Raw genomic sequence first — 14,000 nt, 5'->3', positions numbered from 1 at the left:
CAATGAGCCTTAGAAGGGAACCTGGCATGGCCATTGAAAGGGAGACCGGCGAGACCACTCTCGCTTGGGATAGGCTGTCATGAAGGACCAGTCCCTGATCGACGGAGGGTCAGGTAAGGGGAGACCCTCCTTGAGGTTGACTGACACCAAGGTTGCCCAGGGAGAAAGGTACAGGACGCCGTGGGCACTGTGCTCTCCTATTGGACATAAGGTAGCCTGGGCTGCAGTCTGAAACTTTGTACATGATTCCGTTCTGTAATCTCCCAAAGGACACCCTTCACTTCCATACACTTCTTTTTAATCTCACTACTTAACATGTATTTAAAAGAAACAAAAGAACCCATCACTTGGCAATGAGTTAAAAATAAAAAAAGAAAGAAAATGCACCACCTCCTCTTTCCCAGGGCCTCCCATTTCTTCAAGACAAAGTGGAAACAAATGCCAAGGCAGGCAAATATTTAAAAAGTGGGAAAAATGAACAGATTTCAGCAGAAATTCCAGATTAACAACAGACAACAAAGGAGGACACATCTCCTTGCTTTGGAGGAAGAAACCACTGAAAAGCGTGTGCAGAACTTCGAAGCCCTTTCAGATACTGAGAGCGTAGACAGAGGAGGCAGTGGATTGTCAAAATACTGCTGCAGATGCGCCCCTTGTGTCTGAAGGCACACACATTGGGACCGAAGAGGAGCTGGTTTCTCGGAGGGGAGCCGACCCTGGTGACTTGGGCTTTCAGGATCTTCATTTGCTGATGGAGAATGAGTCACGGTAAAGAGAAACAGCCGCAAAAATCTTCTAATGCTTAGACCTTGGAATGTATGAAGTATGAATTTAAGGAAGTGGTAAAAATGAAATGGAATGCATGAAGATCGATATCCTAGGCCTTAGTGAGCTGAAATGGACTGGTAGTGGCCATTTTTAATCAGAAAATCCTATGATTTACTGTGCCAGGAACACACAATCAGGAGGAATGGCATGGAATTCATTTGTCAAAAAGGATCTTGCTAAATCCATGATGAAGTACAGTGTTACCTATCTGTGATCAGATTATATTTATCAGCCTTCAAGACAATCCAATCAATACAACTCTTATTCAACTTTATACACAAACCAAAAAACTAGTGATGAAGAAACAGAAAATTCTACCACGGACTTCAGTTGGAAATCGATCAAACATGCAATCAAGATGCATACTAGTGATTGGTGATTAGAATGCAAAAGCTGGAAACGGAGAGGAAGGAATAGTAGTTGGAACAGATGGACTTGGTTCTAGAAGTAAAGTTGGAAATCTCATGATAGGATTTTGCAAAACCAACGACTTGTTCATGCCAAATACCTTTTTTCTACAACACAAAATTTCCCCAGATGGCATGCACAGAAATGAAATTGACCACATCTGTGGATAGACGTGATAGAGAAGCTCCATATCAGCAGTTAAAACCAGATCAGGGTCTGACTGTGAAACAACCTTAATTGCTCATATGTAACTTTAGGATAAAACTGAAAATAATTGAAACAAGTCTATGTCAGCCAAAATACCCACCTGCATTTCAAAAACATTTCAAGAACAGATCGGCTGCATTGACTACCAATGACAGAGGCCTGATGAGCTGTGGGAGGACGTCAAGACCACCCTTCATGCAGAAAGCAAAAGTTCATTTAAAAGACAGGAAAGAAAGCAAAGAGTAAAGTGGATGTCAGAAGAGACTGTGAAACTTCTTCTTAATCAGAGTAGCTAAAGGAAATGAAAGAATGAATAACGTTAAGGAGCTCAAAAAAAATTTTAAAGGCAGCTAGAGAAAACCAAACCAAACATTATAATGAAATGTGCAATAATAAGATGATTAAAAAATAATGAAATGTGCAAAGACCTAGAATTAAAAAATCAGAAAGGAAGAATGTGCTTAGCATATCTTAAACTGAAAGAGCTCGGGGAAAAAATTCAAGCCTTGAGTTGCAAGGTTCTATGGGCAAAATGCTGAATTATTCAGGAAGCTTCAAAAGAAGAGGGAAAGAATACAGAGTCATGGTCCCAAAACACTAGTTGACATTCCACCGTTTTTGGAGGTAGCACATGAGCAAGAACCAGTGGAGCTGATAGAAGAAGTTCAAGCTGCATTAAATGCATTAGCCAAAACACAGGACTCCAGGAATTGATAGGATGTGTACTGAATGAAATGTTTCAAAAGCTGATGAAGCCCTGGAAGCACTCACTTGATTGTGCCAGGACATTTGGAAGGTAGCTACTGGGCCAAATCACTGGAAGAGATCCATATCTGTCTACATGCCAAAGAAAGGTCCCCAAACAAACTACAGAACAATGTCACTGATGTCACATGCCACTGAAATTTTGCTGAAGATCATCCAACAATGGTTGCAGCAATACAGTGGCAGGGAGCTGCCAGAGTTCAGGCTGAATTCAGAAGAGGTCGTAGAGCAAGGGATGCTATCATTGTTGATGTCAGATAGATCTTGTTTCAGAGTATAGAATATCAGAAAGATGTTTATTTTTGTTTTATTGATTGTGCCAAAGCATCCAACTGTGTGGATCATAAGAAACTATGGACAACTTTGAGAAGAATAGGAATTCCAGAATACTTCATTGTGCCCATGTGGAACTTGCACGTAGATCAAGAAGCAGTTGGAGAACCGAACTAGGGAATACTGCATGGTTGAAAATCACAACAGGTGTGTGTCAAGGTTGTATCCTCTCCCAATACTTATTCAGTCTGTATGCTGAGTAAATAATCAGAGACGTTGGAGTATATGAAGAAGAATGTGGCATCCAGGTTGGAGGAAGGCTTAGTAACAACCTGTAATGTGCAGATAACACAGCCTTGCTTGCTGAAAGTGAGGAGGAGTTGAAGCACTTGCTGATGAAGATCAAGGATTGTAGCTTTCAGTATGGATTTCAACTCAATGTCAAGAAGACCAAAATCTTCAAAACTGGGCCAATAGGTAACATTATGATAAACTGCAAAAACGTTGGAAGTTGCCACGGATTTTGCCTTACTTGGATCCACAATCAATGCTCAAGGAAGTAGCCGTCAGTCAAGAGATCAAACAATGCATTGCATTAGGTCAGCGGTTCTCAGCCCGTGGGTCACGACCCCTTTGAGGTTCGAACGACTCTTTCACAGGGGTCGCCCAAGACCATTGGAAAACACATATTTCCGATGGTCTTAGGGACCGAGACACTGCTCTTCTCTCCATCTCCAGGCGGGTCGGCCCAATGCAGATACGCCCACCTATGAGTACCCAGTGTGAAGGCTGTTATCCATGCTACACCATGCTTCAAGACAAAATTTCATTTATTTGTAGTTAAAAATAAATATTTCACAATATATAATTACATATTATTTTGTGATTAATCACGATACTTTAATTATGTTCAATTTGGAGCAATGAAAATACATCCTGCAGATCAGATGTTTACATTATGATTCATAACAGTAGCAAAATTACAGTTATGAAGTAGTAATGAAAGTAATTTATGGTTTGAGGTTACCACAACATGAGGAACTGTATTAAAGGGTCGCAGCATTAGGGAGGTTAAGAGCCACCGCATTAGGCAAATCTGTTACACATGACTTCTTAAAATGATTTAAGCTAGGATTACTTTAAGGACTAAAGTGCACCTGGCCCAAACCAAGGCATTTTCCATTGCCTCATATGCATGTGATATTGGACATTCAGTAAGGAGGACTGAAGAAGAATTGATGCATGAGTTAGTTAATTGTGCCAGCCTGGCCGATAATCACATGTGGGGCTGGTTGAAAGGCGGAGGGATAAATGGGTGGTGAAGCCTCGCCTTTCTAGTTCTCGGGTCTCTTGTTTTGTGATGGTTGTATCGGGTGCAGCTGCCTTAGCAGTTCCCTGCTTCAGCTTGCAAGATTGACTTCCTCCAAGACATCCCCAAGGAGAAGCCGCATGGATCTATCCCGATGCAGCCCTGGATGCTGGAGCAGCCGTGTGGAGACCCTTGCCAGTGCTGAGATGCTTACATGTTCATGGACTCAGCTTTCCTCCTGCAGTCGGCATCATTGCCTCTGTTTTGTGAGGTGGAGGACTTTGTGGACTGGTGTTGGGTTAATGGGTTAATGTTGGATTTGTGGGCTTGGGCAGCATTGGGTTGGGATGTTTTCGTGATGCACCTTTTCTTTGCATAAAACTCTCTCTTACACGTGAGTTGCTGTGGATTTGTTTCTCCAAAGTACCTAGACTAATACAATGCACTTGGACTATGGTGCAGGGGAAGAATACTAATAGTGCGGCTAACAGGACAAACAAATCTGTCTCAGAAAAAATAGGACCAGAGTGCTCATTAGACGCAAGGATTGTAGGACTTCTTACACATGTTGCACCTATTGTCAAGAGAGACCAGCCCCGGGAGAAGGACACCATGCTTGGAAAAGTGGAAGGGCAGTGAAAAAAGAGGAAAGCCTTCAATGCGATGGATTGACACCGTGGCTGCAGCCTTGGGCACCAGCATAGGAACAAGTGCGAGGGTGGTGCAAGGTCTATGTGGTGTTTGCTTTAGTTGTAAATCAGGTGGTGCTGGGTGGGAATGGAACCCAACAACAAAAACAAAGATTCTGCCTGAAAGCAAGAGTATTCAAACCTGGGCAATTGTCAGAAGGAATTAGGTGGAGGCTTAACCCAGTTGGGAGTCTGAAATTGGAGTTTGTGCTTTCACTGTCATCCATAACGTCTGAAAACTGGTTGCTCAAAAGTGAAGCTCTAATACTTCTTCCTCAAAACATTCAGACTGGAAAGAGCAAGGAGGGACCCACCTTAAGGCTTTTTCCAGAAGATTAGACGAAGATGGTTTCTGTTGGATTATGTTCCCCAACCGCATGTTCCTCATTCTCTGAGCTAAATGGGAACAAACCAGTTGCCATCAAATCAATGCCAGCACCTTCTAAAAAATTTCTTGGGAATAGTTCTCTTCCCTGACCTTTCTCTCTCCCTACTGGATTGACTTGCGTCTAGAGGGGGTGTTACCCAAATCTCCAGGTCCCTGTTCTACTTGAGTAGCCAACTGAAACAAAGAGAACACTTCTTACAGGAGAAACACACATTGCATGATCTGCTGCATTATTTATTTTTATAAGTTATTATTATGTGTTTTAGTATCCTGTTTCAAAAAGTGGGAAATGTAGAACTCCTAATTGTGCTCATGTGGACTCTGTACTAAGAAGCAAACTTTCTAAAAGAGCTGGAGATACTGTGGTTTCAAATGCAGAAGAGTATGTCGGGGTTATATTATTTCAGACTTATGTAATCTTCATGCTATGCAAATCATTTCAAAGCTAGAATATTAAGAACAATGGCAGCATCAGGATTGGGGAAAGTGTCCTCAACCATGATAAATAGATAACATAGCCTTATTTTCTGAAAATCTAGAAGACTTGTACCACATTTGTTGATTTATATCAAGGACTACAAGCATTCTATGGATTGCACCTCAATGTGAAAACACAGAAATCCTCACAATGAGACCAATAAACATCATGATAAACAGAGGAAAGGTTGAAACGGTCAAGGCTATCCTTTTACTTGGATCCACTGTCGAAGCTCAAGGAAGCAGCAGCCAGAAATCAAATGATGTATTGCCTTAGGCCAATCTGCTGCTGCAAAACAAAACAAAACAAAAACCCTTTAAAACCTTACAAAGCAAAGGTTTGGTAACTCCCGAAAAACTAAGGTATGCCTGACCCAAGTCATAGTATTTTCATGAGCCTCCTATGCATCCAAAAACTGACAGCAAAAGGAAGAGTTATTGTTGGGTGCCACCGAGTTGGTTCTAACCCACAATGACCCCTGCAGCACAGAACAAAACACTGCGCGGGGCTGTGCCAGGGTCACAATAACTCCCATGCCTGAGCCCATTGTTGCAGCCACTGTGTCGATCTTTCTCTTTGGGGGCTTTGCTCCTTTTCACTGCCCCTCCGCTTTACCAAGCATGATGTCCTTCTCCGGGGCCGGTACGCCTGACAACATGTCCAAAATTTGTGAGACGATGTCTTGCCATTCGTGCTTCTGAAACACTCGAGTCATAGGTACTTCTTCCAAGACCAATGTATTTGTCCTATTAGCAGTCCACTGGGCTTTTAATACCCTTCATTAGCACCATCACTCCACCGCATCAATTCTTCTTTGGTCTTCCTTATTCATTGTCAACTTTCAAGTGCCGATGAAGCAATTGATAATACCACGGCTCGGACCAGGTTCACCTTAGTCCTCAAAGTAACAAAAATCCTTTTTTTTTAACACTCTCAAAGGTTTTCTGCAGCATGTCTTGGTCTCTCGCAATGCATCTTTTGATCTCTTGACTGCTGCTTCCATGAGCATTGACTGTGGTTCTAAGCACGACAAAATCCTTGACAACATGAGTGTTTAAACTATGGTCTTGGTAAATCACACTGAATACCATGGGTTTGAAAAAGAAAGAACAGGTCTATCATACAAGTACATCTGGAATGGTCATTGAAGGGTGAATGGTGAGATTTTTCTCGTCTTGTGGATATGCCGTGTGTGCGAAGTCCAAACCCTAGAAAGGAATCCAGCCCAAGAACAGGGAGTCCAGTGTACAAGACAGACCTGACGACGCTGACTGACAGTGGCTGCATCGATGGGCTCAAACCAATGAGAAAGATGTAAGAAGAAACAGTGTTTTCTTCTGCTGTGCATATGACGACTATACGTTGTGGTTCTAAGATGTGTACATGATTTAATTCTTTAATATTCTAAAGAACACACTTCAATTCCATAACATTATTTAAAAAACTCACTTTATTTTAAAAAATATTTTAAAAGAAAATAAGCCCACCATCTTGGAATTAGTTTAAAAATGAAATGTACATACTACTCCCCTTCCAATTTCCTCTCATTATTTCTAACTACAGTAGAAATACAAGCAAATGCAAACAGATATTGAAAAAGTGGGATTAAAAACAAAATAAAAAAACCCTGGTAATGCCTAAGTGGTAGTACCTTTCCAAGTGGGGAGGGAAATTTACAAAGAATATACCATCTACTTAGTAAGTGGAATACCATGAGGAGGCTCTAGGGCGACCCTGTGCACAGGGAGGTCCCTGTCGACTTAGGCTCCCCCTGTAGGTTGCCCCCACCCACCCTATAAATTGGGCCCAAGACCTGTAGTGGAAACATCCATAGGACTGAGAACCTGGACTGCAGTTGGTGGTGTGGCCACCATAGTGAGCTCTTGGGGCCACCTGGTGTGTGGTGCTCAGGCCTGGTCTATTGGTTCATTTGGGGATCACCTTGATTTGTCTGCCTCTAAAAAGGGACTCATCTAAGGACAAGGAAGTCTTCACTGACTCCTCGTCTGAGAACTCGATGTATGCAAACCCTTTGGCCACTGAATTTGCCACAGACTATGGTGACACAGTTGATTGACCCACAGCCATGAAAGTGTGCTTTCAGCTCTTCTGCTGTGGCTCTATAGTCCACATTGCCAACGTAGATAGAACAGGCATCAGCCTTCATCTTCTCAGTAGACAGGACCACTTGGGCATGATTGCCTGGAGGTGAACGCATCTGCATCTGCCGCACCAGCTCTTTCTGCATCTCCTTAACCTTGTCAGCTTCTTCCTTCAGCTCACAGGCTTGAGCTTTGGTGGCTTCCAGCTCCAGGTCCTCAATAGCATGATCCACAGGGTCACCCTTGGGGAATTCCATAGTTCCAGGATCAGTTTGGGACCCAGACCAGAACAGAAGTGATTTCTCTGCTTGTTCAGGCAATGGCTTTGATACGTAGTTCAACTCCTCAAGCTCTATTTCCAATGACTCCTGGCTTTGCTTGTGGTCCTTTTGCCACACAGGGATTGAACATCTCCTATGGCCCCAAGTATAGGATGGCACTGCCACCAATGGGCTTCTTGACTGCCAGCACCAACTGCTGCTTTTATATCTGGAGATGTTGCAGCCATCTTTACTAAGACGAGGCGACTTTCTCCTGAGGCTTGAGGTATTTTCAGTTGTAGGATGGCTCCCCTAATCCCTAGAAGGATGGGGAAAAGAACAATTCCCTCTTTAGTCCTGCATGAACCTTAATTGCTTGGTATAACACCCAGAAGACTCTGCTGATTGACCATATATGGATAGTCCACTTAATCATTTTGTAGATGCATGACCTCAGTTTCCTCTCAGAAATGTACACATAAACACCCATGTACACTATATGCCCTTGTATTTCTATCTGTATATTTTATCTGTCTCAGTATCTACTCTTCAAACCCAAGACAATGTTGAATAAAAATTTGGGTTTGCTATATTTCAAATCTTAGTATAATTTCTAATAAATTGGTCACAACAAACCCTATAGCCTTGTATTGACAGCACTCAACACAAGAAAACACTGGGTCATTTTATATTAAGGTGACCAGACGTCCCGCTTTTGGCTGGACAGTCCCGATTTTGAACAATTTTGCCCGCATCCCGCGGCATTTTTAAAAAGTCCCAATTTTTGGAAAGAATGCACAACAAGCTAGGGTATACGGTTTTCGGCTGCCATGGCTATTTCGCCAGGATATGAATTTTATCAATGGTGTCCTGCTTTACCAATGTTAAAATCTGGTCACCTTATTTTATAGGCATATAATTGGGCAGTATTTATACATAAACCCATTTGTTGCTAGGAAATGACTCATAAGGCGGTAGAAGCTGGACAATTCTAAGTGAGTAGGTCACAATGCCGGCTGGAGACGTCGGTTGACACAAGTGGCTTCAGAAACTGATGGTCAGGAACTGAAGATTGGAAGGTTAGACAGTAAGCCTGGTGGCCCCCAGGTTTCAGAACCGATGGCATCCCAAGATCAGCGAGCAGTACAACAGGCTACTGAGCCAAGTCCAAGAAACCTGAAATCAGATGGTAAGAGGAGAATGCGGAATCCTGAGTGAGCAAAATATTAGAAAAACATTCTTACAATGTTCTTTGCAAACTATTCCCACAAGGAAACCCCATTTTACCTGGTCGACTCCTTATGGCAGGTGGCATCATGGACACGATGGCATTATTCTAGAGCTCATCCTGGAGTTTGACTACAACAGAACTGCCCTAACAGAGAATCATGAACCAGCCAAGTTGACAACCTTAACCTTAACTAGATACTAGCTTTTGTGAGCAGTGGATAGTCCTGAAGTTTTCTTCCTTTAGCATTACAGTACACCAATGTAGAATAGGCATTAAAGGCAAATATGAAAAATAACAAATGAACAATTCCCAGATGAGAATATGCACAGAAAGATTGAATAGTCTCCGGAAGCCTAGAAACACTGTGTTTCCCTGGCTCTATGGGAATGTGAAGGAACCTTAAAGTTCCCTTTTTTTTCGGGGATCAAGGTTTTTGACCCTCAGAGATGCCACCAGAAAATAAAACTGCAATCATATTTTTATAGTTGGTCATTGTTGTGGGGGCAAAAGAGACCCCAGTCAAATATAACTTAAGGACAACATTCATGAAATCTTACAGGACATGGACAAAACAAAACATAGACAAGTCATCAAAATGACGGAAGCCATTAACACAAGGTCATCATGGTGTCTGAAGAATCCTAGCTAGGACTTTCAGTTAAATCAGGCATGGAAATAAAGAAAATTTCACAAGTTCATGACTAATGACAGATCAATACTTCGCCGTCCTAGTGTGACTGCGGAAGAGGGAATGGGCCATGGTTGGGACATCTATTTCCTATTAGAGAGTAGAGTTTTAAAAATTGATTATGGGCCTTCTGACCAAGGCGTCAAGGCATGGATGTTGACTATGCCACCCAATGAGCTGTCCCCAGGAGATGATCTTCCTCAAGGAGACACCCAGGCAAGTCCCAATGGACTTCACCTCTCTGTGCGGCGGCAATGCACTTTCCAAAGCATTGTGCCTGAGGGCTAGATTACCTACATCCTTGGTTAGTGATCAGAAGGAATTAATGGAGGCTTACTCAATGTGAGAAGTCCACCAATGGATTTGGGATCTTAATGTCATCCATAGCCTCCATCAACTGCGTGCTCAGAAAGGAGGCTCTAACTGGTTGAAACTGACATCATAGGAAGTAAACTCTGCATATATATTTTTATGGTAGGGCCAAAATAATATATCATATGTAGGGAATATTTGACCTTCAGGCATTATAAGTCCTGCAAAAATCATCAATACCAGCTAACATCAATTGTCTCACCAAAGAGAGGCACTTCCAACCTTCCCATTAGGGTTGAGTTAATGAAATGTTTGAACAGTATGGTCCTCAATGATGGTATAAATATTCAAGTGGCCCTTGACAGAGAAAAATGTTCCCTACGTCTGCAAGGGAAGGAAGAACGTACTCCTAAAAAACTGCCTCAATAAAGGAGTTGATTAAGTTTTTCATTCAGGGAAGGCCAGTGTGTGGCTGACATTTTAGGGTCTATCCGGAAGATTGGATGAAATGGTTTGTGTTGGATTGTGTTTTCTTAACAGCAGACCCCTAACTCACTGAGTCAAACAGAAACAAGACAGGTGTGGTGGAATCAATTCCAATCCATTGTGAAGGACGTCCAAGGACCAGCTTTCTCCCTTAATCTTTCTCACTTTTCAGGTTGCCCTCCTTTAATAGCCAACTAAAATAAATCCAACACATCATGCCAGAGAAATAGATAATATTTTCTGCTCAAATAAGGAGCAGCATGGGAGTATCCTGACCAAAATGGATGGCATTACAAGAAAAGAGAATTCCAGAAGACTAAAGTGTGCTCATGTGGAACCTGTAGCACTTTTAGATCTGTATGTCCTTTTACACACACACACACACACACCAAGAGAGAGAGAGATTTATCTCTGGGAAATAACTGACCAAGTGGTTGAGGTTGGCAAATTCCAAATCAGATGGCAGCCTGGAGGCTTCTGTTGACAGAAGTTACTGCCAAAGTGGATGAATCTGAGAACTGCAGAGCAGACAGCAAGCCTGTTGGCTTCCAGGTTTCAGAGGCTAGGGCAGCGGTTCTCAACCTGTGGGTTGTGACCCCTTTGGGGGTCAAACAATCCTTTCACAGGGGTTGCCTAATACCATCAGAAAACACATATTTCCAATGGTCCTAGGAACTGAGACACCGCTCCTCTACCTGACACCCCGTTTGCACTTGCCAGAAGCCCATTCAAAGTCAAAGTTGAAGATGTTCCTGAGACAGCACAAGAGGAGTTCATTGAACTTATTAACAGCGATGCAGTGAGAACTGATTTCTCTACAACGCCAGTTATAAAATTCTGGATCAAGTGTTTGCAGTCATTTCCTGTTCTGTCTGAGACTGTGATGCGCCTTCTTCTCCCATTTCCAACAACATATCTTTGTGAAACAGGGTTTTCCAGCTTGCTGGTTATCAAGTCTAAATACAGAAGCAGACTTGTTGTGGAAGATGATCTTCATTGTGCTCTTGAAAAGACTACCCTGAGAATTTCTGATCTGGTGAGAAAGAAACTATCTCAACCTTCACACTGACGTTGGCTTTTTATGCATACTGTCACAAAATGTAGCAATCTAGTTTACTGTTGTTATATTAAGACTGTTACCCATGCTACACCATGCTTCAAGACAAAATTTCATTTATCTGTAATTAGAAACAAATGTTTCACAATATATAATTACATATTGTTTTGTGATTAATCACTATGCTTTAATTATGTTCAATTTGGAATAATGAAAATACATCCTGCAGATCAGATATTTACATTACAGTTCATAACAGTAGCCAAATTACAGTTAAGAAGTAGTAATGAAAATAATTTTATGGGTTGGGGATCACCATAACATGAGGAAGTGTATTAAAGGGTCGATGCATTAGGAAGGTTGAGAACCACTGGACTAGGGAATCCCAAGGTCAGCAAGCAGTGTAACAGACTTCTGCCTCAAGTTCAGGAAACCTTACATCAGATGACAGGAGCTGATTGAGCAGAAAGAGCTGCAAAGCTGTCCTCAGAATGAATACCTTTCCATAGTCTGTGCTAGCCACTCCCACAGGGAACTGCCTGTCAACTGATAAGTGCTCATGGGTGATGGCATCATGCATGTGACGATAGGATGCCAGATCCCACCCACACACTTGACAAAGCAAGAGAATCATGACCCACCCACGTGGATACAAACCCTAATCAAATCAAGGCCGGGCTGTTGAAGTCTTGGTGCTTTCTGAAAAATCATTGAGGATGGAGAGTGGATATTGAATATGAAAGACTTTGCTACTTGTGAATCAGAGAGCAATGAACACCTACCCTAAAATATGTGGTGCACGACTTTGAGTGTCTTTAGTGTCTGAGTAAACAGTTTCCTCCTTCACAGGATTCAAACAAGTGGCGCATTACTTTAAAACTTGTCTGCAACCATCCACTGATCGCAGAGACATCTTTTGGGGAGGATAAACAATGCCCATGTGAATTGGCAACTTACTAGCATGACTAGAGGGAATCAGTTGGTTTAGGCCCCTCCTCCCTCCGATCATGGCCTACTCACAGGAGGAATTGACCCGAGAGTCAGGAACAAGCAGGAATGGAACAAGTGGATTTAGCAAGGACCACCTGATTGTACAGAGTGACACCTAAACAAATCTGAATCTTCCTGCTGGCAAGGGTCAATTCAGTCAGTTATTGGAGATGCGCAGGAATCATGCCCCTTCGACCCAGGATCCTGCCCCACCTCCACCTCCCTTTATGCTGAGAGCGTATTGAAAAGGAGTGCGTGCCTTCTCTGCTTCCATCTCCCACTATGCCTTGATTCCTTCTACTTTTCCCCTGACTCTGTGCCCTTGATCCTTCTCCCTACCACTAGGAATACTTTTTGTCGTGCCCTGGGACATTCCACTCAGCAGTTCCTAATCATTAATATTTTATATGATTTTAGTGCATGTCAAGACTAGAAAGGTGACCGAGATTAAATATTAAGTCCAATAGAGACTTGAGTTTGATGACATGGTTTGTTTTGTTTGTTTAATTTTCCTTCCACCGTTCTTTTTTGGAGGGGTATGGTGCCATTCTGTATAGTTCTTATTACGTGACCAGAAGTCAATTTTCCTAGCAAAAAAATTCCCTTTTTACCCTCTTTCCACTCACACCCTCTGCACCACTCTATCCTCCATTTTAATAATTCAGGCATTTTGAGATTGCTATATGTCTGGACGAGGTATTCAAGAGGAAGCATATGACCAGGAAGCTATCGTCTGAACGTAGAAACCCCAGGGGTCCTAAAAGCATTAGCACAATGACTGTGCAGACCCAGTACCTCAAATCGCATCAAGGGAACAAGCAACCAAGTTACAAAGCCCAGGCTGCCCAACCCTGACCTGACTGTGGGAGCTGTAGTAATCCACTTTCCAACACACTCTGCCGGAGGGTTCTACACTCTGCTTTGTTCTGCAGTCAGACACTGCTCAGGGTAGATGGCATTATGGAAGTGAGTGTTGTATCCCAGATCCCATCATGACCGATTAGTAACTTAGGCTTGTCAAAGCAAGAGAATCAAGACCCACCCAAGCTGATACACAAATCGTATGCAATCAGAGAGCCTGCCCATTGTGAAAGGACAAGGAGAGTAAGAAACAAGTTGGAATGGAACCAGGGAATTTATCCAAGGATCACCTGCGGAACGATGCCTTAGTGGACTTGACAGTCAACCACTGGATGGACAATTGAGATGTTAATACAATAAATGGCAGCGTGGTTTTTTTAAAGAGCATTTTACTGGGGGTGCTTATAGCTCTTACAGTAATCGATACATCAACTGTATCAAGGATATTTGTACATACGTTGCCTTCATCATTTTGTAAATGCTTACTTTCTATTTGAGCCCTTGGTATCAGCTCCTCTTTTTTCCCTCCCTCCCACCCTCATGACCCCTTGATAAATTATAAATTATTATTATTAGTAGTAGTAGTATAAATTACACCTACCACTGTCTCCATTCACCCACATGTCTGTTGTTCACCCCACCCCTGGGGAGGGAGGAGACAGGGAGTT

General features: G+C 42.5%; 1 protein-coding gene and 1 pseudogene across 1 annotated transcript in view; one reads left to right on the top strand and one right to left on the bottom strand.

The window, feature by feature from the left end:
• The window catches only part of SV2C (synaptic vesicle glycoprotein 2C), a 267,398-nt gene that overhangs the window by 16,614 nt on the left and 236,784 nt on the right, over positions 1-14,000 (top strand). The window lies entirely within an intron of this gene.
• LOC105978700 lies at positions 5,130-7,955 on the bottom strand (annotated as a pseudogene).

The sequence above is a fragment of the Echinops telfairi genome, unplaced genomic scaffold (assembly GCF_000313985.2).
Source record: "Echinops telfairi isolate 266 unplaced genomic scaffold, ASM31398v2 ScPeMD7_7469;HRSCAF=8507_1, whole genome shotgun sequence".
NCBI lineage: Eukaryota > Metazoa > Chordata > Mammalia > Afrosoricida > Tenrecidae > Echinops > Echinops telfairi.
The sequence above is the reverse complement of the archived record's forward strand: the minus strand, read 5'-3'. Positions and strand labels throughout refer to the sequence as shown.